This window comes from Bufo bufo, chromosome 1 (genome assembly GCF_905171765.1).
Source record: "Bufo bufo chromosome 1, aBufBuf1.1, whole genome shotgun sequence".
Lineage (NCBI taxonomy): Eukaryota > Metazoa > Chordata > Amphibia > Anura > Bufonidae > Bufo > Bufo bufo.
In genome coordinates, this window is record NC_053389.1 from 679,246,926 (window position 1) to 679,264,622 (window position 17,697).

General features: G+C 43.8%; 1 protein-coding gene across 1 annotated transcript in view; it reads left to right on the top strand.

Moving 5' to 3' along the window:
* FES (FES proto-oncogene, tyrosine kinase) overlaps positions 1–17,697 on the top strand; it is a 167,045-nt gene that overhangs the window by 135,945 nt on the left and 13,403 nt on the right. The window lies entirely within an intron of this gene.

Genomic DNA, 17,697 nt, shown 5'->3' on the forward strand with positions numbered 1-17,697 from the left:
TATGCAACTGCCACCCCTATTCACTCTGCTTTTTGGCCTCACCTCTATCGTAGGATTTTACTGAAATAGAAACACAGCTTTCTTGGGTCCCAGGGGTTGATGCACAGCCGAAGGTGGTTTGCACAAATATACTGGTGTCAGCTACTATACGAGAGACCTACTGGCATAACTGTGGCTTACTCTCTCAAAGCTAACTGACTGACTGAATAGTGGGAAACCCATACTTTACATATTCTCTGGATCCTCCCAAATACATCAGGAGCTATGCAGCAGACTCTAAATGTAACTTGAGGACCTGCATAACTTGAACATGGGACCAAAAGGTCCTGTGCAGAATATTATTAAAAATAGCAATAATACAATTGGCCACTAGATGACAGCATAACACTAATAATAAAATGCAGTATTAGGCAGTGCATTATGGATACAAACAATTTTAACATTTAAACATTTATAACCAAGGAGGCCCAGCCTTACAAGCCCTGCAGTAGACTGGCGCATACATAGTCAGACCATACAGCTGCTCTGGGTCCCATGGATAGAGTAGACCTAGCCTTGGTTGGCCCCATCCCATTTGCTACTGGGTGTCAGGAACCTGTGCAGGATTCTCATGTTTTCAAGCCACCATATTGGGTGACGAGATATTGTGACATTTGCTATGAGATCCCTACTTCTTTATATAGGGTATATACTAGCAGATCTAGGACAACATCCGCTTGATGACAGGTTCTCTTTAATCCCTTTATAACTAGTGATCATCAGTATTTGAGTCTAAAACAAACTTCACATCTTGGAATGAGTTTCTGATTTTCTATCAGCTACTTGCTAGCCTTCATTTTTCCTACAGTGATGCTGCAGGAGAAATGAATCATTACATGCAAATAATGCATATCACATATTACATGAAGCCATTAAAGGGATTCTGTCACCGCCCTTTCACACTTTAAACCAGGCATCCTCAAACTGTGACCCTCCAGCTGTTGTAAAACTATAACTCCCACAATGCCCTGCTGTAGGCTGATACCTGTAGGCTGTTCGGGCATGCTGGGAGTTGTAGTTTTGCAACAGCTGGAGGGCCGCAGTTTGAGGATGCCTGCTTTAAACTGTTCCCAGCACCTTGTAGGTAACAAACCCCGAACACAAATCCTGAGCAGGAAGAGTGCTGTGATTCAGGCTCGTAAATGTTGGCAACTGAAGAACCTTTCTCAAGGGTAATGAATTTTAGCATTTCAGGTGGTATTTATTTGCCCTATATTACCTGTTTTGGGATTGTATAATCTATTCTGATTATGATTTGGACTCATTTGAGTTATTGTTTTCTTGGCACTGAATATACTTTTGTCTCAGCCACCTAATCTGTATTACGCTTGTTTTTTAATGTTTTAAATGTGATGGCTTCATGTTATATGTGATATGCATTAATATATGTTTATACAGTGATTATTCAGTGTATATATCATCATCCTTTACTAGGGTTAGTACTATATATGCTGTAAATAGGTGTTATGTATTATTGTTTGGTATATGGTCTCAAGGATCAAAGGGAACCTGTCGGCACCCAAGTGGCCTTTAAACTGCCCACAGTACCTTACAGCTGATGCCATCTGGTTTCTAATAATGTGCGTGTCGTGCATGCACTGTATGATAATGTCCTCTGGCGCGCATGTGAGAGATCTCAAGAAGGAATTGAGCATGAAGGAAACTAAAAAGCCTGTCAATCAAATGCAAAAGGGCAGGAAGGGGGTTAGGCAAGCGAGACTTCAAGCGTGAATGCCACTGCTCCCTTGCCTTAAAGATCCTCACTTGCATACAGCCTACGGCAGAATAAAAATTATTTTGCATCGATCGTGCCCATCAGATGATTTATTATACAATTGGTTCCCTATATTCAGTTTAGCAGAGGAGTAATGTTCCTTCACACAGGCTGAGTATCGGGAACAAACACTCACTCCCAATAAATTGGCCTGCGTAAAGATGATCAACCGAAGAAAGAGCAAACACTCATTCATGCGGTGAAAGCATCATTGATGTAGACTCCAAAATCATTGTTTCTGTGCAGCAGACCGTACTGAATAAACGGGAATTTGCTGTCCAGAAACAATGATTCTCTAGCGGGATGAGCAACTGCAATACCGATTGTGCATCCTCATGCAGATGAGATGACTGCTGCATGTAAATGCAGCTTTTGCCTCCTCTGACTAGCAGTCAATTATCAGAATCCTCTGGCTTCACCATCCTATCTGTAGATGATCAAGCACACAGACACCTGAGATTAAGCTTTTAGTCAATCACAGAGCAGCTTGGCCAATAATAGAGACTCTTGAGGTTATTTATTAAGACCGGCGATTTAGATACTGGTCGCACCTAAGTTTTGTAAAGATGCCGGCCTCTGCATAACGTCAGCGTATTCACTTCCATCTAAATCTACTCCAGCTCCCTTGCTGGCGTAGATTTAGACCATTTTCTGCGCCTACAACAGGCGTAGAAAATTATAATTCAGAAGGGCCTAGCGGCCTGCCCCCTTCCCTGCCCACGCCACACAACCTTTTTTAGACCTGGTGTGAGCGGGGAAAAGTTGCAGATTGCAGCGCAAATAACCTTTGCTTCGCAATCTGCGACAGATATATGCCAAAAATTGGTGTATATCTGATAGTAAATGACCCCCTCTGTGATTACCTGATGATGTCTGTCTAATGCCAGAGAGTCGAGGAGACTGTGAACAGGGAGAGGAGGTAGAGAGAGCACAGTTTTACAGGTACATGGCATTTCTAAACCAATGATAAGGTATGTGCCTACAGCAGTGATATCATTAAATAGGCAGATTACGGTATAATTCTGTACTAGAACATCACCTGAGTTAACCTTCCAGAATATTTTTATCTGTAAGCCTTTAGCAATGGTCTTTTTGAAACATAAATATCTTTTAACTGCTTGTATTTTCTTTACCATTGGTCCACGTACAAGAGAGAGGGCTCCAAATCAAGGTTGCCAAGTATTGCGAGTCTAGACATAGATAGAACATCTTTGAAGCTTGCCTTAAGCAGCATGGTTATATTTAGAAGAATTATGGGTTCCTTGCCATCCCTACTATAAGTTCAGCAGTAGGTGTGACCCCCACACCGGTTACCACTTTGTATGCATACATTTGAGTCGTGTGCAGGAAGCCTAAACCCTGTGCTGTGTCCCCTTACCCTTGAGGGATTAGAGGTACACTCATTATAAACTGGGTCGGGCCACTTGTGTACCCCAGCATAGCTAAGTACTGTGCAGTGGCGGATCCAGAGCCTGGTGTCGGGAGGGGCACTTCCAAATTATATGGTGCTTATAGAACAGACTACACAGTGTAGAGGTATACTGTATATTGTGTGGCACAGTGTAGAGGTATACTGTATATTGTGTGGCACAGTGTAGAGGTATACTGTATATTGTGTGGCACAGTGTAGAGGTATACTGTATATTGTGTGGCACAGTGTAGAGGTATACTGTATATTGTGTGGCACAGTGTAGAGGTATACTGTATATTGTGTGGCACAGTGTAGAGGTATACTGTATATTGTAAATATGTGTTTGTGGATAGCTCACCACCTCTCTCAGTATGGTCAAGGTGCTCTAGTCAAAGACTGATCGCCCAATCAGTCGGAGTGAGGAGAAAATTTGGATGATAGGGACTGGCACTCACTATGTGGATCACAACATCAGCTTTTATTAATATTAAAAATATGACATATGTCTAAATACATAATAAATAATACATAAAATATCCCCCTAAAAAATAAATAAAATCAATTAAGATCCGCTTTCCACTTGTCTATCGATCCTAGATAGATGACATGTGCAACTAGTTTGGTCCCTGTTTCAAGTTGGAATGTCCTTAATAAAATATGTCTATTTGGGACAATGTTCCTTTAAATACAAGCAATCAACATCCGGACGGTACTGACTTCTCTCGAGTCTGTATGTTCAGATCTCGATAACATAAAATCCACCAATTGTGGCGTTCAGTCTTTCCTCACCGTAGTTGGGTTGTGTGCGGTGGTCACAGGCTGTGGAGAGATATTGCTTACCGGTATCTGCAGATGTCCGGCACTCTCGTTCACCTGCCTTCCGCACCGCGCTGCTGTATTTGGTTCCGGCGTCCTCGCACTCTGTTCTAGGTCACGTGTTCCTGCAGAGGTATCGCGGGACTTCATTACTTTGTTCCGGTATCTGATGTGCAAGTGCACAAAGCAAGATGGGAGAAATGGAGCGCTCCAAATTTGAAAAGTCAATCAAACGATCTTTCTCATGTCCGGGTTAACATTTGCAACAGGGATTTTCACGCCAGACGCGTTTCGAGGACTTCACTCCTCTTCCTCAGTGGCTGAATCCCTGTTGTACATCACTTCCTTTTATGTCCCCACAGGTTCATTATAAAATCTGGACTGGAATATATTTTGAACACATTGCGATATCAATGCGTTTTGCATGCGTTTTTTTCGTTATCCATGCGTTTTTTCTTTCCATTGCATCATGATGTTATAATAAGTATAATAAGTATAGACAGTGAAGAAAGCAATCTTCAGTTGATCAGTTTACACGCTTAAATTTATAAAATACATGAAATACATAACTCCTATTAAAATCAACATAAAATATATCCAATGTGTTTGAGGGAAGGTAATTTAGGATCTTGTTCAATATAAAAAGCAGAGTAATAAAACCTTTCTCTTGATTTGCGTTCAGGCTAATTATAGATATTCTAAGTCAATATGTTGTGGGTAGATGTGGGGGAGTGGGCCTGTCACCAAGGGGGGGTCGCAGCGCCGATAGACGGCCAGACATGCGATCCCCCATTGGATGAGAGGCACACCGCCCAAACTCATAAAAAGCCAAAAATCTCCATTTCTGCATTTAAACCCGCTGGCAACATGCTTCCAAAATTAAAAATATGACATATGTCTAAATACATAATAAATAATACATAAAATATCCCCCTAAAAAATAAATAAAATCAATTAAGATCCGCTTTCCACTTGTCTATCGATCCTAGATAGATGACATGTGCAACTAGTTTGGTCCCTGTTTCAAGTTGGAATGTCCTTAATAAAATATGTCTATTTGGGACAATGTTCCTTTAAATACAAGCAATCAACATCCGGACGGTACTGACTTCTCTCGAGTCTGTATGTTCAGATCTCGATAACATAAAATCCACCAATTGTGGCGTTCAGTCTTTCCTCACCGTAGTTGGGTTGTGTGCGGTGGTCACAGGCTGTGGAGAGATATTGCTTACCGGTATCTGCAGATGTCCGGCACTCTCGTTCACCTGCCTTCCGCACCGCGCTGCTGTATTTGGTTCCGGCGTCCTCGCACTCTGTTCTAGGTCACGTGTTCCTGCAGAGGTATCGCGGGACTTCGTTACTTTGTTCCGGTATCTGATGTGCAAGTGCACAAAGCAAGATGGGAGAAATGGAGCAACAGGGATAATCCAGTCTTCTCCCACAGTCAATCCTTCCAGAATTTCAATTATTTGGGTAGTATCTCTCAAGTAGGACATCGTGGAAGAATCTGTCTAATAGGGAAGTCTCAGCAATCAAAGAGTTACAGAAAAATTAGTCTATCACGATTCGCCCTGCCGACAAAGGTGGGGCGATCGTAATTCTTGAGACGTCTAAATATATACAGGAGTGCGCCAGACAATTGTCTGATAGCACTACATACCAAAAACTTGAGGCTGATCCAACCCTAAAATTTTATGGGAGATTAGAAGAATATTGCCAGAGAGGAGCCGGAATAGGAATCCTGTCAAAACAGGAGTTAGAATTTATTATGGGAATGCCCGGAAGACTCCCGGTCTTCTATTGCCTTCCAAAGGTGCATAAAGACATGGAGAGTCCTCCGGGCCGCCCCATAGTTTCAGGCATTGGCTCCTTAACATCAAACCTCTCAAGATATGTAGACACGTGGCTACAACCAATGGTAAAAACCACGATGTCCTACTTGAGAGATACTACCCAAATAATTGAAATTCTGGAAGGATTGACTGTGGGAGAAGACTGGATTATGACCACTCTAGATGTCCAGTCCCTCTACACGGTGATAGACCACGAAGCTGGCCTGAGAGCCACTAAAGCCCAACTAGAAAGGAATAAAGAAATGAAGACATCACAAGCGGATTTCATTTTAGAGGGGATACAACATATTTTAGAACATAATTATTTTTACTTTGAGGGAGGTTTTTATCTGCAGATTAGAGGAACCGCCATGGGCACCAGGTTTGCCCCCAGCTATGCGAACCTGTTTCTTGCACAATGGGAACGGGAGTTCATAGATCCGCATAGAGGGGGCGACCTGGTGCTCTGGCGACGTTATATAGATGACATTATTTTAATCTAGAAAGGGGATCAAGAAAGCCTAAATAAGTTCATATCCGAACTAAATATAAATAATCTCAATTTGGCTTTTATACGAAGCACTGAGAATATAGAAATAGAATTCCTGGATTTGTCAATTTCAAAGGTAGGAGAAAAGTACGTGTGTAAGACCTTTCAGAAACCCTCTTCGAGAAACGCATTCATCTTACATTCAAGTTGCCATTTACCTAATTGGCTCTTGAATGTGCCCTTCGGACAATTTCGTAGATTGAAACGAAATTGTACCGAGGGGGCACAATTTGAAGTGGAAGCAATGCGTTTAAGAGACAAATTCCTGGCAAAACAATACCCTAGTAATATACTAGAGGGCTCACTAGAGAGAGTAAGAAAGCTACCAAGAAGTGCACTGTTAACAGTCAAAGCAGCACAAAATAAAGAAACAGACTCCCAATTTAGAATAATTCTCCCCTACACAATACAAAGGAAGAAAATTGAGGAGATAGTGAAACGTCACTGGCACCTTTTATTGCAGGACAAAATCTTAGGTAGGGTAATACCAACAAAACCACTAATTATATACACCAAAGCACCAAATTTGGGTATTAAGGTGGCCCCTTCCATTAAGACAAAACAAATTGTAAACCCAGACTTGGGAGGATGGATGAATTTAAAAGTTTTTTTTAGATGTGGACAATGCACATGCTGTAAAATAACGAAAATCCCTAGAAACACAAAAAAGGTTCTTTCTAGCCAAAATTCATTTACATGGGAGATAGAACAGTTCCTGACGTGCAATACAGTGAGTGTGATCTACCTCGTCCAGTGCCCATGCGCTAGACAGTACATTGGACGAACCAAAAGAGCCTTGAGAGTGAGAATATCCGAACACATTGCGAATATCAAAAAAGGATATTTAAAACACTCACTCTCAAGGCACTTTAACCACCTCAGCCCCCAGTGCTTAAACACCCTGAAAGACCAGGCCACTTTTTACACTTCTGACCTACACTACTTTCACCGTTTATTGCTCGGTCATGCAACTTACCACCCAAATTAATTTTACCTCCTTTTCTTCTCACTAATAGAGCTTTCATTTGGTGGTATTTCATTGCTGCTGACATTTTTACTTTTTTTGTTATTAATCGAAATTTAACGATTTTTTTGCGAAAAAATGACATTTTTCACTTTCAGTTGTAAAATTTTGCAAAAAAAACGACATCCATATAGAAATTTTGCTCTAAATTTATAGTTCTACATGTCTTTGATAAAAAAAAAATGTTTGGGTAGAAAAAAAATGGTTTGGGTAAAAGTTATAAAACGTTTACAAACTATGGTACAAAAATGTGAATTTCCGCTTTTTGAAGCAGCTCTGACTTTCTGAGCACCTGTCATGTTTCCTGAGGTTCTACAATGCCCAGACAGTACAAACACCCCACAAATGACCCCATTTCTGAAAGTACACACCCTAAGGTATTCGCTGATGGGCATAGTGAGTTCATAGAACTTTTTATTTTTTGTCACAAGTTAGCGGAAAATGATGATTTTTTTTTTTTTTTTTTTTTTTCTTACAAAGTCTCATATTCCACTAACTTGTGACAAAAAATAAAAACTTCCATGAACTCACTATGCCCATCAGCGAATACCTTGGGGTCTCTTCTTTCCAAAATGGGGTCACCTTTCGGATTTCACTCGTCATTTTTTACTGAATTTGATTTCAAACTCCTTACCACACATTTGGGCCCCTAGAATGCCAGGGCAGTATAACTACCCCACAAGTGACCCCATTTTGGAAAGAAGAGACCCCAAGGTATTCGCTGATGGGCATAGTGAGTTCATGGAAGTTTTTATTTTTTGTCACAAGTTAGTGGAATATGAGACTTTGTATGAAAAAAAAAAAAAAAAAAAAAATCATCATTTTCCACTAACTTGTGACAAAAAATAAAAAATTCTAGGAACTCGCCATGCCCCTCACAGAATACCTTGGGGTGTCTTCTTTCCAAAATGGGGTCACTTGTGGGGTAGTTATACTGCCCTGGCATTTTAGGGGCCCAAATGTGTGGTAAGGAGTTTGAAATCAAATTCAGTAAAAAATGACGAGTGAAATCCGAAAGGTGCTCTTTGGAATATGGGCCCCTTTGCCCACCTAGGCTGCAAAAAAGTGTCACACATCTGGTATCTCCGTACTCAGGAGAAGGTGGGGAATGTGTTTTGGGGTGTCATTTTATATATACCCATGCTGGGTGAGAGAAATATCTTGGCAAAAGACAACTTTTCCCATTTTTTTATACAAAGTTGTCATTTGACCAAGATATTTATCTCACCCAGCATGGGTATATGTAAAAAGACACCCCAAAACACATTCCTCAACTTCTCCTGAGTACGGGGATACCAGATGTGTGACACTTTTTTGCAGCCTAGGTGGGCAAAGGGGCCCATATTCCAAAGAGCACCTTTCGGATTTCACAGGTCAATTTTTACTGAATTTGATTTCAAACTCCTTACCACACATTTGGGCCCCTAGAATGCCAGGGCAGTATAACTACCCCACAAGTGACCCCATTTTGGAAAGAAGAGACCCCAAGGTATTCGCTGATGGGCATAGTGAGTTCATGGAAGTTTTTATTTTTTGTCACAAGTTAGTGGAATATGAGACTTTGTAAGAAAAAAAAAAAAAAAAAAAAAAATCATCATTTTCCACTAACTTGTGACAAAAAATAAAAAATTCTAGGAACTTGCCATGCCCCTCACGGAATACCTTGGGGTGTCTTCTTTCCAAAATGGGGTCACTTGTGGGGTAGTTATACTGCCCTGGCATTTTCCAGGGGCCCTAATGTCTGGTAAGTAGGTAAATGACCTGTGAAATCTGAAAGGTGCTCTTTGGAATGTGGGCCCCTTTGCCCACCTAGGCTGCAAAAAAGTGTCACACATCTGGTATCTCCGTACTCAGGAGAAGGTGGGGAATGTGTTTTGGGGTGTCATTTTACATATACCCATGCTGGGTGAGATAAATATCTTGGCAAAAGACAACTTTTCCCATTTTTTTTATACAAAGTTGGCATTTGACCAAGATATTTATCTCACCCAGCATGGGTATATGTAAAATGACACCCCAAAACATATTCCCCAACTTCTGCTGAATACGGAGATACCACATGTGTGACACTTTTTTGCAGCCTAGGTGGGCAAAGGGGCCCAAATTCCTTTTAGGAGGGCATTTTTAGACATTTGGATACCAGACTTCTTCTCACGCTTTGGGGCCCCTAAAATGCCAGGGCAGTATAAATACCCCACATGTGACCCCATTTTGGAAAGAAGACACCCCAAGGTATTCAATGAGGGGCATGGCGAGTTCATAGAAAAAAAATAATTTTGGCACAAGTTAGCGGAAATTGATTTTTTTGATTTTGTTCTCACAAAGTCTCCCTTTCCGCTAACTTGGGACAAAAATTTCAATCTTTCATGGACTCAATATGCCCCTCAGCGAATACCTTGGGGTGTCTTCTTTCCAAAATGGTGTTATTTGTGGGGTGTTTGTGCTGCCCTGGCATTTGAGGGTCTCCACAATCATTACATGTATGCCCAGCATTAGGAGTTTCTGCTATTCTCCTTATATTGAGCATGCGGGTAATGAGATTTTTTTTTTCCGTTCAGCCTCTGGGCTGAAAGAAAAAAATGAACGGCACAGATTTCTTCATTCGCATCGATCAATGTGGATGAAAAAATCTCTGCCAAAAAAAAAAAAAGGAGGGGAAAGGCGTCTGCCAGGACATAGGAGCTCCGCCCAACATCCATACCCACTTCAGCTCGTATGCCCTGGCAAACCAGATTTCTCCATTCACATCAATCGATGTGGATGAATAAATCATTGCCGGGATTTTTTTTTTTTATATATACAAAGTGTTTGCCAAAGTATATGAACACCGCCACCTCCTCAGCTCATATGCCTCGGCAAACATATCTTTTACTGCAGAGGAGAAATCTCGTCTTGCAGCGCCGCATACACCGACTTGCGTGTAATCTGACAGCAGCGCAATGCTTCTGTCAGAATGCACATCAGTGCTGCAGCTAGTCGATCGGTTGGTCCACCTGAAAGGTAAAAAAAACAAAACAAAAAAGAAAAAACCAGGCCGCAACGCAATAAATTTATTAACTGTTGAACAGAACATAGAAACTTTTTTTTAACTTTTTTAACTGAACGTTTAACTTTTTGTTTAGTTTTTTTTACCTTTATAGAACAAACCTCTCCTTCCCCATGGGACAATGTGCAAAGCGCAAATTGCCCAAAGATGTGGCGAAGTACATTATGCACTTTATCCCAGGTGAAAGGAGAGGTTTGCAGCAGCTGTGAGTAAAAGGGCCCTAATAGCCCTGTGTGCCTGTCCTGTGAGATGCAATCCCTATGCTAGGTGTACCTGTGTGTGGTACTTCCGGAAACACTCACCAAAGCATAGGGCAGGGTGGTCAGGACAGTCAGGACAGAAATAGCGGGTGTCACGCCTTATTCCACTCCTGCTACAGACACGACATTTTTTTCGGGGTGGCGGTTGGGTTGAGGTACCAGCAACGACACTGGGGAAATGTCGCTCGTGTAGACGGCTAACTACACTGGTGGATGGGGCCACGGAACCTCCTGGGTAAAGGAGGTTCTCGATGATCTCTTCCTGGAATTTGAGGAAAGATCGTGTTCTCCCAGCCTTACTGTAGAGAACAAAACTATTGTACAGCGCCAATTGAATTAAATATACAGACACCTTCTTATACCAGCGTCTGGTTCTGCGGGAAACTAAATAGGGAGCCAACATCTGGTCATTGAAGTCCACCCCTCCCATGAGCGCATTATAGTCGTGGACTGAGAGGGGCTTTTCAATGACACGGGTTGCCCTTTCAATTTGGATTGTCGTGTCTGCGTGAATGGAGGAGAGCATGTAAACGTCACGCTTGTCTCTCCATTTCACCGCGAGCAGTTCTTCGTTACACAAGGCAGCCCTCTCCCCCCTTGCAAGACGGGTGGTTACAAGCCGTTGGGGGAAGCCCACGCGACTAGTTCGCGCGGTGCCACAGGCGCAAATCCGTTCTAGAAACAAATGCCTAAAGAGGGCCACACTTGTGTAGAAATTGTCCACATAAAGATGGTACCCCTTGCCGAATAAGGGTGACACCAAGTCCCAGACTGTCTTCCCACTGCTCCCCAGGTAGTCAGGGCAACCGACCGGCTCCAGGGTCTGATCTTTTCCCTCATAGATCCGAAATTTGTGGGTATAGCCTGTGGCCCTTTCACAGAGCTTATACAATTTGACCCCATACCGGGCACGCTTGCTTGGGATGTATTGTTTGAAGCCAAGGCGCCCGGTAAAATGTATTAGGGACTCGTCTACGCAGATGTTTTGCTCAGGGGTATACAAATCTGCAAATTTCTGGTTGAAATGGTCTATGAGGGGCCGAATTTTGTGGAGCCGGTCAAAAGCTGGGTGGCCTCTGGGACGGGAGGTGGTGTTGTCGCTAAAATGCAGAAAACGTAGGATGGTCTCAAATCGTGTCCTGGACATAGCAGCAGAGAACATGGGCATGTGATGAATTGGGTTCGTGGACCAATATGACCGCAATTCATGCTTTTTAGTTAGACCCATGTTGAGGAGAAGGCCCAAAAAAATTTTAATTTCGGAAACTTGGACTGGTTTCCACCGGAAAGACTGGGCATAAGAGCTTCCCGGGTTGGCGGATATAAATTGTGTGGCATACCGATTTGTTTCTGCCACGACTAAGTCCAAGAGCTCCGCAGTCAAGAACAGCTCAAAAAATCCCAGGGCCGAACCGATTTGAGCCGTCTCAACCCGAACTCCAGACTGGGCGGTGAAAGGGGGAACTACAGGTGCGGCTGAAGTTGGTGACTGCCAATCAGGGTTTGCCAGCACCTCAGGGATTCTAGGGGCTCTACGGGCCTGTCTGCGCGGTGGCTGCGACGGGGTAACTAGTGCACGTGCCACCGTACCAGCTTCAACTGCCCTTCTGGTGCTCGCCACGTCACCATGTTGTACGGCAGTGCTGGTACTAGGTCCAGGAAGGGCTGCGCTGCTGGTGTATGCCTCACCACGTGATCCGGCAGCGACAGCCCCACTCTGCTGCTCTTGAAACGGATCCTGCGTAACCTGTGGTCTAGCGACACGGGGCCGGGTACGCCTGGTGCTGCCAGGGACCTCCACCTCCTCGTCCGAACTTTGGGTCAGAGAGCCACTGCTTTCCACAGGTTCATATTCTGACCCGCTAGATTCATCAGATGAGGGTTCCCACTCCTCATCCGACTGGGTCAGAATCCTGTAGGCCTCTTCAGAAGAATACCCCCTGTTTGACATTTGGACTACTAAATTTAGGGGTATTCCCTGAGACTACCCAAGAAAAAAAGCAAACCTGTCTTACAAAGGGGAGGCTAGCGAAGTACCGGAGGCTGCTGCGGTTGATAAAAAATATCAAAACTGATTTTTTTATCGCCGCAGTGCTTGTAAAGTGAATGTGCAGTGATCAAAAAACAAAATTTTTTTTGTCACTGCGGTGGGGCGGGCGTGGGTGAACGCACGTGTGGGCGACCGATCAGGCCTGATCGGGCAAACACTGCGTTTTGGGTGGAGGGCGAACTAAAGTGACACTAATACTATTATAGATCTGACCGTGATCAGTTTTGATCACTTACAGATACTATAAAAGTACAAATGCTGATTAGCGATACGCTAATCAGCGAATAAAAGTGACTGCGGTGCGGTGGGCTGGGCGCTAACTGACGCTAACTACCTAACCAAGGGGCCTAAACTATCCCTAAAACCTAACAGCCAATACTAGTGAAAAAAAAAAAGTGACAGTTTACACTGATCACTTTTTTTCCTTTCAATAGTGATTGACAGGGGCGATCAAAGGGGTGATCAAAGGGTTAATTGGGGTGCAGGGGGGTGATCTGGGGCTAAAGTGTGGTGTTGGTGCTACTCACTGTGAAGTCTGCTCCTGTGCTGGATCCAACCGACGAAAAGGACCAGCACAGGAGCAGACAAGCCATATAACAGATCATATTTACTAATATGATCTGTTATCTGGCTTCTGATTCGATTTTTTGAAAATCGCCAGCCTGCCAGCCAATGATCGTTGCTGGCAGGCTGGTGACGAAATACTTCTTTAACTTTTGCCGGCCCGCGATGCGCATGCGCGGGCCGGCAATGCACGAAATCTCGCGTCTCGCGAGAGGACGCACCGGCACGTCCACCCAGAACAACAGGACCGCCGCAAAGACGCAATCCTGCGTACGGCGGTCCTGAGGTGGTTAAAGAGGCCCACAACCAAGACCCCACAGGGTTGGTTTTTGTGGCCCTGGAGAAAATTGAGAAGCACTGGAGAGGTGGAAATCACATCGAACGGATGTCTAGAGCAGAAACAAAACAGATTTATAATTTTGGAAGCATGTTGCCAGCGGGTTTAAATGCAGAAATGGAGATTTTTGGCTTTTTATGAGTTTGGGCGGTGTGCCTCTCATCCAATGGGGGATCGCATGTCTGGCCGTCTATCGGCGCTGCGACCCCCCCTTGGTGACAGGCCCACTCCCCCACATCTACCCACAACATATTGACTTAGAATATCTATAATTAGCCTGAACGCAAATCAAGAGAAAGGTTTTATTACTCTGCTTTTTATATTGAACAAGATCCTAAATTACCTTCCCTCAAACACATTGGATATATTTTATGTTGATTTTAATAGGAGTTATGTATTTCATGTATTTTATAAATTTAAGCGTGTAAACTGATCAACTGAAGATTGCTTTCTTCACTGTCTATACTTATTATACTTATTATAACATCATGATGCAATGGAAAGAAAAAACGCATGGATAACGAAAAAAACGCATGCAAAACGCATTGATATCGCAATGTGTTCAAAATATATTCCAGTCCAGATTTTATAATGAACCTGTGGGGACATAAAAGGAAGTGATGTACAACAGGGATTCAACCACTGAGGAAGAGGAGTGAAGTCCTCGAAACGCATCTGGCGTGAAAATCCCTGTTGCAAATGTTAACCCGGACATGAGAAAGATCGTTTGATTGACTTTTCAAATTTGGAGCGCTCCATTTCTCCCATCTTGCTTTGTGCACTTGCACATCAGATACCGGAACAAAGTAACGAAGTCCCGCGATACCTCTGCAGGAACACGTGACCTAGAACAGAGTGCGAGGACGCCGGAACCAAATACAGCAGCGCGGTGCGGAAGGCAGGTGAACGAGAGTGCCGGACATCTGCAGATACCGGTAAGCAATATCTCTCCACAGCCTGTGACCACCGCACACAACCCAACTACGGTGAGGAAAGACTGAACGCCACAATTGGTGGATTTTATGTTATCGAGATCTGAACATACAGACTCGAGAGAAGTCAGTACCGTCCGGATGTTGATTGCTTGTATTTAAAGGAACATTGTCCCAAATAGACATATTTTATTAAGGACATTCCAACTTGAAACAGGGACCAAACTAGTTGCACATGTCATCTATCTAGGATCGATAGACAAGTGGAAAGCGGATCTTAATTGATTTTATTTATTTTTTAGGGGGATATTTTATGTATTATTTATTATGTATTTAGACATATGTCATATTTTTAATATTAATAAAAGCTGATGTTGTGATCCACATAGTGAGTGCCAGTCCCTATCATCCAAATACTGTATATTGTGTGGCACAGTGTATGCTATATGTGTATAGCATAAACATATTTCACATGAAAACTTACAATTACTTGGCTTGGCCCTTGGGGATCTCGGACACCACTTCAACACTTTGGCTGGGGGGCTCAGTGGAGCTGATGTTGTGTTTTATCCTAATGAGAAAGATTTTATAATAAGGATTTGGAGAAGGGACAGAGGAATAGCAGAGCAGGGAGAGGCTGGTGCTGATACTAGGGGGTCATACCATGGGGGAGTAATAAAGCCCACCATAATCCCCCACCCCCCAGTAGAAATAATTCTCCTTATAATGTGACAGTGCAAAAAATACCCCCTTGTAATGCCTCCAGTTGAGCTAATGTCCCCGCTATTGTAATGCCCCCAGTTGAGCTAATGTCCCCGCTATTGTAAATAATCCATAGCGTTATGTCTCAACATCTGTAATGGGTCAGCTTTGATAATCCAATGTCCCCATAGTGCCCCCATAATGTGCCAGTATAGAATACCCCTATATAGTGCCCCCAGTAAATGCCCCCATAGTGCTCCTTCCCTCTTCCTCCTAGTGCCCCTCATAATGTGCCAGTATAAAATGCCCCATATATAGTGCCCCAGTAGATGCCCTCAGTGTCCCCCATAATTTGCAAGTATAAAATACCCCTTCTTAGTGCCCCCCGTAGATGACCCCATAGTACTCCTCTCCCCCCTTCCCTATAGTACCCACCAAAATGTATCCCAGTATAAAATGCTACTGTACAGAGCCCCCCATATAAAATGTCCCTTCTTTGTGGCCTCAGTAGATGCCCCTATAGTGCCTACCAATAATGTGCCAGTAATAAGTGCCCCCGATATTGTGACAGTAATAAGTGCCCCCAATAATGTCCCAGTAAAATGTGCCCCCAATCATGTGCCAGTAAAATGTGCCCCCATAGATGCCCCCCAATCATGTGCCAGTAATAAGAGCCCCTCATCATGTGCCAGTAACAAGAGCCCCCCCATCATGTGCCAGTAATAAGACCCCCCCATCATGTGCCAGTAACAAGAGCCCCCCCCCCCAATGTGCCAGTAAAAGTATTTTTACATATATAAAAAAAACACTTATACTTACCTCCATGTCAGCTATGCGATGCAGGTCTCTTCTGGCCTGTGTCGCGTGCTGTACGGCTCAGGCGGCGTGATGATGTCATTGTGACGCCTGTGCCGGCCTCTGATAGGCTGCTGGCCTAGTGCCGGCAGCCTATCAGAGGAACAGGGAAGGGACACGCCTCTCCCTTCCCTGCCCCGCCGCAGCACAGCCATCTGTATCGCTATCCTGAGGACGGCGATACAGATGACTATGGAGATGAGAGCTTCCACAATGGAAGCGCTCATCTCCCTATGCCCTGCCGCCGCCGCCCCCCACTTGTGTGCCCCGTTGTCTTCCTCCCTGGATCCGCCAGTGGTACTGTGGGGTTTTGCTCTTGTAGACAGACAGGCTAGCAGACGCAGTATAGAGGCAATCACAAAGTCTTTAACTTAAACAGTTCGGTATTTATTCACACATAAGGAAAAACAAAATGACCGTTCACAGTCTTGGTGTTTGATCACACCATGCAATGTCCATAGAACAAAATCTTCACCTGGTTAGCAGTTTTCCACCCGTAGTCCACAGCAGGCTTTAGGGGCCTATTTCCCGACATGCGGCTCTCAGCCCTTTAGCACTGGATAAATTCACAGGTCCCAAAACACAGAGACTCCCCAGCTTCTCTGTCAGATGGTGGAAAAACCACACCCAGCTGAGACTGCTGGCTGGGTTTTATATAGGCCAATAAAGAACCGGCCTGGAGCGTGGGGATAAGCCACCCACCCAGCACTTTGGCTACTCCCAGTAAGAGCCGGCGCGGCTCGGCTTTACAGCCATACTAACAACAAAACAGTGTCAGTTAGTACTAGCTGCCGCTGACACTTAAAACTACCAGCTCTTACCTCACCGAGGCCAGGAATCTCGGTGACACATACCTTCCATCAATCACGGCCCCTTGCGCCTTCCTACAGTACTAATAGCAACTATATTTTCCTATTAGCACCTGATGTATTTCATGTGCACTTTCAGTCCTATGACAGATGCACAACACGTAGTCACTTGCCAAGTGGGTTATATGGTACCGCTCATTTTCAGGTCAGATAAAGTGAAGTCATCATAGTGATAGTAGTTATTATTCTCAGAAATAACTTTTCAATACAGTTCAATCGCATGTACACAGTAATATTTCAGATTTCAATATTTCTACTAGTTTCTACTAATATTTCGACTAGTTATGAAGTACCCAAGGCAGGGGGCGGATTGGGAACTAAAAGTGACCCTGGAAAAAAACATAAAAGTGCCCCATGTTGCAGGTGGGTCCAAATTGACAGAAGGCAAGGTAACATGATTAGGCAGGGCCAACATATGTAGGCACGGCCAGCAATACTATAGTGCAGAGTAATATACCGCCCCAGCTGAACCAAATACCACAGTGCAGCACAAAATACTGCTACCTGCTCCACAGTATTGAACTATATGGCTGTCCAGAAGATGTCAATACAGTTGAAATTAGGAGGGCACCTGCAGCTGCTGGCCAGGTGCATAGAAGAGAATCAGATCATTATGTACCCAGCTGGCGGCCGTGA